Source organism: Phyllobates terribilis, unplaced genomic scaffold (assembly GCF_046119375.1).
Source record: "Phyllobates terribilis strain yellow unplaced genomic scaffold, ASM4611937v1 Scaffold_83__1_contigs__length_6671269, whole genome shotgun sequence".
In the NCBI taxonomy this organism is placed as follows: Eukaryota; Metazoa; Chordata; class Amphibia; order Anura; family Dendrobatidae; genus Phyllobates; species Phyllobates terribilis.
Genome location: NW_027362843.1, coordinates 6,169,928 through 6,179,660, shown reverse-complemented (window position 1 = coordinate 6,179,660; position 9,733 = coordinate 6,169,928).

Sequence of the window (9,733 nt, the reverse complement as noted above, 5' to 3'; positions counted from 1 at the left end):
TTTAATAAAGCATAGGTTAAAACAACATAAATACAATTTAATAAAGCATAGGACAAAACAACATAAATACAATTTAATAAAGCATAGGTTAAAGCAACATAAATAAAAGTTAATAAAGCATAGGATAAAACAACATAAATACAATTTAATAAAGCATAGGATAAAACAACATAAATACAATTTAATAAAGCATAGGATAAAACAACATAAATACAATTTAATAAAGCATAGGTTAAAACAACATAAATACAATTTAATAAAGCATAGGATAAAACAACATAAATACAATTTAATAAAGCATAGGATAAAACAACATAAATACAATTTAATAAAGCATAGGATAAAACAACATAAATACAATTTAACAAAGCATAGGTTAAAACAACATAAATACAATTTAATAAAGCATAGGACAAAACAACATAAATACAATTTAATAAAGCATCGGTTAAAACAACATAAATACAAGTTAATAAAGCATAGGATAAAACAACATAAATACAATTTAATAAAGCATAGGTTAAAACAACATAAATACAATTTAATAAAGCATAGGAAAAAACAACATAAATTCAATTTAATAAAGCATAGGATAAAACAACATAAATACAATTTAATAAAGCACAGGATAAAACAACATAAATAAAATTTAATAAAGCATAGGATAAAACAACATAAACAAAATTTAATAAAGCATAGGATAAAACAACAAAAATACAATTTAATAAAGCATAGGATAAAACAACATAAATACAAATTAATAAAGCATAGGACAAAACAACATAAATACAATTTAATAAAGCATAGGATAAAACAACATAAATACAATTTAATGAAACATAGGATAAACAACATAAATACAATTTAAAAAAGCATAGGATAAAACAACATAAATACAATTTAATAAAGCATAGGATAAAACAACATAAATAAAATTTAATAAAGCATAGCATAAAACAACATAAATTAAATTTAATAAAGCATAGGATAAAACAACATAAATACAATTTAATAAAGCATAGGATAAAACAACATGAATACAATTTAATAAAGCATAGGATAAATCAACATAAATACAATTTAATAAAGCATAGGTTAAAACAACATAAATACAATTTAATAAAGCATAGGATAAAACAACATAAATACAATTTAATAAAGCATAGGTTAAAACAACATAAATACAATTTAATAAAGCATAGGATAAAACAACATAAATACAATTTAATAAAGCATAGGATAAAACAACATAAATACAATTTAATAAAGCATAGGATAAAACAACATAAATACAATTTAACAAAGCATAGGTTAAAACAACATAAATACAATTTAATAAAGCATAGGACAAAACAACATAAATACAATTTAATAAAGCATCGGTTAAAACAACATAAATACAAGTTAATAAAGCATAGGATAAAACAACATAAATACAATTTAATAAAGCATAGGATAAAACAACATAAATACAATTTAATAAAGCATAGGATAAAACAACATAAATACAATTTAATAAAGCATAGGTTAAAACAACATAAATACAATTTAATAAAGCATAGGATAAAACAACATAAATTCAATTTAATAAAGCATAGGATAAAACAACATAAATACAATTTAATAAAGCACAGGATAAAACAACATAAATAAAATTTAATAAAGCATAGGATAAAACAACATAAACAAAATTTAATAAAGCATAGGATAAAACAACAAAAATACAATTTAATAAAGCATAGGATAAAACAACATAAATACAATTTAATAAAGCATGGGATAAAACAACATAAATAAAATTTAATAAAGCATAGCATAAAACAACATAAATACAATTTAATAAAGCATAGGTTAAAACAACATAAATACAATTTAATAAAGCATAGGATAAAACAACATAAATTCAATTTAATAAAGCATAGGATAAAACAACATAAATACAATTTAATAAAGCACAGGATAAAACAACATAAATAAAATTTAATAAAGCATAGGATAAAACAACATAAACAAAATTTAATAAAGCATAGGATAAAACAACAAAAATACAATTTAATAAAGCATAGGATAAAACAACATAAATACAATTTAATAAAGCATAGGTTAAAACAACATGAATACAATTTAATAAAGCATAGGATAAAACAACATAAATACAATTTAATAAAGCATAGGTTAAAACAACATAAATACAATTTAATAAAGCATAGGACAAAACAACATAAATACAATTTAATAAAGCATAGGTTAAAGCAACATAAATAAAAGTTAATAAAGCATAGGATAAAACAACATAAATACAATTTAATAAAGCATAGGATAAAACAACATAAATACAATTTAATAAAGCATAGGATAAAACAACATAAATACAATTTAATAAAGCATAGGTTAAAACAACATAAATACAATTTAATAAAGCATAGGATAAAACAACATAAATACAATTTAATAAAGCATAGGATAAAACAACATAAATACAATTTAATAAAGCATAGGATAAAACAACATAAATACAATTTAACAAAGCATAGGTTAAAACAACATAAATACAATTTAATAAAGCATAGGACAAAACAACATAAATACAATTTAATAAAGCATCGGTTAAAACAACATAAATACAAGTTAATAAAGCATAGGATAAAACAACATAAATACAATTTAATAAAGCATAGGTTAAAACAACATAAATACAATTTAATAAAGCATAGGAAAAAACAACATAAATTCAATTTAATAAAGCATAGGATAAAACAACATAAATACAATTTAATAAAGCACAGGATAAAACAACATAAATAAAATTTAATAAAGCATAGGATAAAACAACATAAACAAAATTTAATAAAGCATAGGATAAAACAACAAAAATACAATTTAATAAAGCATAGGATAAAACAACATAAATACAAATTAATAAAGCATAGGACAAAACAACATAAATACAATTTAATAAAGCATAGGATAAAACAACATAAATACAATTTAATGAAACATAGGATAAACAACATAAATACAATTTAAAAAAGCATAGGATAAAACAACATAAATACAATTTAATAAAGCATAGGATAAAACAACATAAATAAAATTTAATAAAGCATAGCATAAAACAACATAAATTAAATTTAATAAAGCATAGGATAAAACAACATAAATACAATTTAATAAAGCATAGGATAAAACAACATGAATACAATTTAATAAAGCATAGGATAAATCAACATAAATACAATTTAATAAAGCATAGGTTAAAACAACATAAATAAAAGTTAATAAAGCATAGGACAAAACAACATAAATACAATTTAATAAAGCATCGGTTAAAACAACATAAATACAAGTTAATAAAGCATAGGATAAAACAACATAAATACAATTTAATAAAGCATAGGATAAAACAACATAAATACAATTTAATAAAGCATAGGATAAAACAACATAAATACAATTTAATAAAGCATAGGTTAAAACAACATAAATACAATTTAATAAAGCATAGGATAAAACAACATAAATTCAATTTAATAAAGCACAGGATAAAACAACATAAATACAATTTAATAAAGCACAGGATAAAACAACATAAATAAAATTTAATAAAGCATAGGATAAAACAACATAAACAAAATTTAATAAAGCATAGGATAAAACAACAAAAATACAATTTAATAAAGCATAGGATAAAACAACATAAATAAAATTTAATAAAGCATAGGATAAAACAACATAAATATAATTTAATAAAGCATAGGATAAAACAACATAAATACAATTTAATAAAGCATAGGATAAAACAACATAAATACAATTTAATAAAGCATAGGATAAAACAACATAAATACAATTTAATAAAGCATAGGTTAAAACAACATAAATACAATTTAAAAAAGCATAGGATAAAACCACAGAAATACAATTTAATAAAGCATAGGATAAAACAACATAAATACAATTTAATAAAGCATAGGACAAAACAACATAAATACAATTTAATAAAGCATAGGATAAAACAACATAAATACAATTTAATGAAACATAGGATAAACAACATAAATACAATTTAAAAAAGCATAGGATAAAACAACATAAATACAATTTAATAAAGCATGGGATAAAACAACATAAATAAAATTTAATAAAGCATAGCATAAAACAACATAAATTCAATTTAATAAAGCATAGGATAAAACAACATAAATACAATTTAATAAAGCATAGGATAAAACAACATGAATACAATTTAATAAAGCATAGGATAAAACAACATAAATACAATTTAATAAAGCATAGGTTAAAACAACATAAATACAATTTAATAAAGCATAGGACAAAACAACATAAATACAATTTAATAAAGCATAGGTTAAAGCAACATAAATAAAAGTTAATAAAGCATAGGATAAAACAACATAAATACAATTTAATAAAGCATAGGATAAAACAACATAAATACAATTTAATAAAGCATAGGATAAAACAACATAAATACAATTTAATAAAGCATAGGTTAAAACAACATAAATACAATTTAATAAAGCATAGGATAAAACAACATAAATACAATTTAATAAAGCATAGGATAAAACAACATAAATACAATTTAATAAAGCATAGGATAAAACAACATAAATACAATTTAACAAAGCATAGGTTAAAACAACATAAATACAATTTAATAAAGCATAGGACAAAACAACATAAATACAATTTAATAAAGCATCGGTTAAAACAACATAAATACAAGTTAATAAAGCATAGGATAAAACAACATAAATACAATTTAATAAAGCATAGGATAAAACAACATAAATACAATTTAATAAAGCATAGGATAAAACAACATAAATACAATTTAATAAAGCATAGGTTAAAACAACATAAATACAATTTAATAAAGCATAGGATAAAACAACATAAATTCAATTTAATAAAGCATAGGATAAAACAACATAAATACAATTTAATAAAGCACAGGATAAAACAACATAAATAAAATTTAATAAAGCATAGGATAAAACAACATAAACAAAATTTAATAAAGCATAGGATAAAACAACAAAAATACAATTTAATAAAGCATAGGATAAAACAACATAAATACAATTTAATAAAGCATGGGATAAAACAACATAAATAAAATTTAATAAAGCATAGCATAAAACAACATAAATTCAATTTAATAAAGCATAGGATAAAACAACATACATACAATTTAATAAAGCATAGGATAAAACAACATGAATACAATTTAATAAAGCATAGGATAAAACAACATAAATACAATTTAATAAAGCATAGGTTAAAACAACATAAATACAATTTAATAAAGCATAGGACAAAACAACATAAATACAATTTAATAAAGCATAGGTTAAAGCAACATAAATAACAGTTAATAAAGCATAGGATAAAACAACATAAATACAATTTAATAAAGCATAGGATAAAACAACATAAATACAATTTAATAAAGCATAGGATAAAACAACATAAATACAATTTAATAAAGCATAGGTTAAAACAACATAAATACAATTTAATAAAGCATAGGATAAAACAACATAAATACAATTTAATAAAGCATAGGATAAAACAACATAAATACAATTTAATAAAGCATAGGATAAAACAACATAAATACAATTTAACAAAGCATAGGTTAAAACAACATAAATACAATTTAGTAAAGCATAGGATAAAACAACATAAATACAATTTAATAAAGCATCGGTTAAAACAACATAAATACAAGTTAATAAAGCATAGGAAAAAACAACATAAATTCAATTTAATAAAGCATAGGATAAAACAACATAAATACAATTTAATAAAGCACAGGATAAAACAACATAAATAAAATTTAATAAAGCATAGGATAAAACAACATAAACAAAATTTAATAAAGCATAGGATAAAACAACAAAAATACAATTTAATAAAGCATAGGATAAAACAACATAAATACAAATTAATAAAGCATAGGACAAAACAACATAAATACAATTTAATAAAGCATAGGATAAAACAACATAAATACAATTTAATGAAACATAGGATAAACAACATAAATACAATTTAAAAAAGCATAGGATAAAACAACATAAATACAATTTAATAAAGCATAGGAAAAAACAACATAAATAAAATTTAATAAAGCATAGCATAAAACAACATAAATTAAATTTAATAAAGCATAGGATAAAACAACATAAATACAATTTAATAAAGCATAGGATAAAACAACATGAATACAATTTAATAAAGCATAGGATAAATCAACATAAATACAATTTAATAAAGCATAGGTTAAAACAACATAAATACAATTTAATAAAGCATAGGACAAAACAACATAAATACAATTTAATAAAGCATAGGTTAAAACAACATAAATAAAAGTTAATAAAGCATAGGATAAAACAACATAAATACAATTTAATAAAGCATAGGATAAAACAACATAAATACAATTTAATAAAGCATAGGATAAAACAACATAAATACAATTTAATAAGGCATAGGTTAAAACAACATAAATACAATTTAATAAAGCATAGGACAAAACAACATAAATACAATTTAATAAAGCATCGGTTAAAACAACATAAATACAAGTTAATAAAGCATAGGATAAAACAACATAAATACAATTTAATAAAGCATAGGATAAAACAACATAAATACAATTTAATAAAGCATAGGATAAAACAACATAAATACAATTTAATAAAGCATAGGTTAAAACAACATAAATACAATTTAATAAAGCATAGGATAAAACAACATAAATTCAATTTAATAAAGCACAGGATAAAACAACATAAATACAATTTAATAAAGCACAGGATAAAACAACATAAATAAAATTTAATAAAGCATAGGATAAAACAACATAAACAAAATTTAATAAAGCATAGGATAAAACAACAAAAATACAATTTAATAAAGCATAGGATAAAACAACATAAATAAAATTTAATAAAGCATAGGATAAAACAACATAAATATAATTTAATAAAGCATAGGATAAAACAACATAAATACAATTTAATAAAGCATAGGATAAAACAACATAAATACAATTTAATAAAGCATAGGATAAAACAACATAAATACAATTTAATAAAGCATAGGTTAAAACAACATAAATACAATTTAAAAAAGCATAGGATAAAACCACAGAAATACAATTTAATAAAGCATAGGATAAAACAACATAAATACAATTTAATAAAGCATAGGACAAAACAACATAAATACAATTTAATAAAGCATAGGATAAAACAACATAAATACAATTTAATGAAACATAGGATAAACAACATAAATACAATTTAAAAAAGCATAGGATAAAACAACATAAATACAATTTAATAAAGCATGGGATAAAACAACATAAATAAAATTTAATAAAGCATAGCATAAAACAACATAAATTCAATTTAATAAAGCATAGGATAAAACAACATAAATACAATTTAATAAAGCATAGGATAAAACAACATGAATACAATTTAATAAAGCATAGGATAAAACAACATAAATACAATTTAATAAAGCATAGGTTAAAACAACATAAATACAATTTAATAAAGCATAGGACAAAACAACATAAATACAATTTAATAAAGCATAGGTTAAAGCAACATAAATAAAAGTTAATAAAGCATAGGATAAAACAACATAAATACAATTTAATAAAGCATAGGATAAAACAACATAAATACAATTTAATAAAGCATAGGATAAAACAACATAAATACAATTTAATAAAGCATAGGTTAAAACAACATAAATACAATTTAATAAAGCATAGGATAAAACAACATAAATACAATTTAATAAAGCATAGGATAAAACAACATAAATACAATTTAATAAAGCATAGGATAAAACAACATAAATACAATTTAACAAAGCATAGGTTAAAACAACATAAATACAATTTAATAAAGCATAGGACAAAACAACATAAATACAATTTAATAAAGCATCGGTTAAAACAACATAAATACAAGTTAATAAAGCATAGGATAAAACAACATAAATACAATTTAATAAAGCATAGGATAAAACAACATAAATACAATTTAATAAAGCATAGGATAAAACAACATAAATACAATTTAATAAAGCATAGGTTAAAACAACATAAATACAATTTAATAAAGCATAGGATAAAACAACATAAATTCAATTTAATAAAGCATAGGATAAAACAACATAAATACAATTTAATAAAGCACAGGATAAAACAACATAAATAAAATTTAATAAAGCATAGGATAAAACAACATAAACAAAATTTAATAAAGCATAGGATAAAACAACAAAAATACAATTTAATAAAGCATAGGATAAAACAACATAAATACAATTTAATAAAGCATGGGATAAAACAACATAAATAAAATTTAATAAAGCATAGCATAAAACAACATAAATTCAATTTAATAAAGCATAGGATAAAACAACATACATACAATTTAATAAAGCATAGGATAAAACAACATGAATACAATTTAATAAAGCATAGGATAAAACAACATAAATACAATTTAATAAAGCATAGGTTAAAACAACATAAATACAATTTAATAAAGCATAGGACAAAACAACATAAATACAATTTAATAAAGCATAGGTTAAAGCAACATAAATAACAGTTAATAAAGCATAGGATAAAACAACATAAATACAATTTAATAAAGCATAGGATAAAACAACATAAATACAATTTAATAAAGCATAGGATAAAACAACATAAATACAATTTAATAAAGCATAGGTTAAAACAACATAAATACAATTTAATAAAGCATAGGATAAAACAACATAAATACAATTTAATAAAGCATAGGATAAAACAACATAAATACAATTTAATAAAGCATAGGATAAAACAACATAAATACAATTTAACAAAGCATAGGTTAAAACAACATAAATACAATTTAATAAAGCATAGGACAAAACAACATAAATACAATTTAATAAAGCATCGGTTAAAACAACATAAATACAAGTTAATAAAGCATAGGATAAAACAACATAAATACAATTTAATAAAGCATAGGATAAAACAACATAAATACAATTTAATAAAGCATAGGATAAAACAACATAAATACAATTTAATAAAGCATAGGTTAAAACAACATAAATACAATTTAATAAAGCATAGGATAAAACAACATAAATTCAATTTAATAAAGCATAGGATAAAACAACATAAATACAATTTAATAAAGCACAGGATAAAACAACATAAATAAAATTTAATAAAGCATAGGATAAAACAACATAAACAAAATTTAATAAAGCATAGGATAAAACAACAAAAATACAATTTAATAAAGCATAGGATAAAACAACATAAATAAAATTTAATAAAGCATAGGATAAAACAACATAAATATAATTTAATAAAGCATAGGATAAAACAACATAAATAAAATTTAATAAAGCATAGGATAAAACAACATAAATACAATTTAATAAAGCATAGGATAAAACAACAAAAATACAATTTAATAAAGCATAGGATAAAACAACATAAATAAAATTTAATAAAGCATAGGATAAAACAACATAAACAAAATTTAATAAAGCATAGGATAAAACAACAAAAATACAATTTAATAAAGCATAGGATAAAACAACATAAATAAAATTTAATAAAGCATAGGATAAAACAACATAAATATAATTTAATAAAGCATAGGAT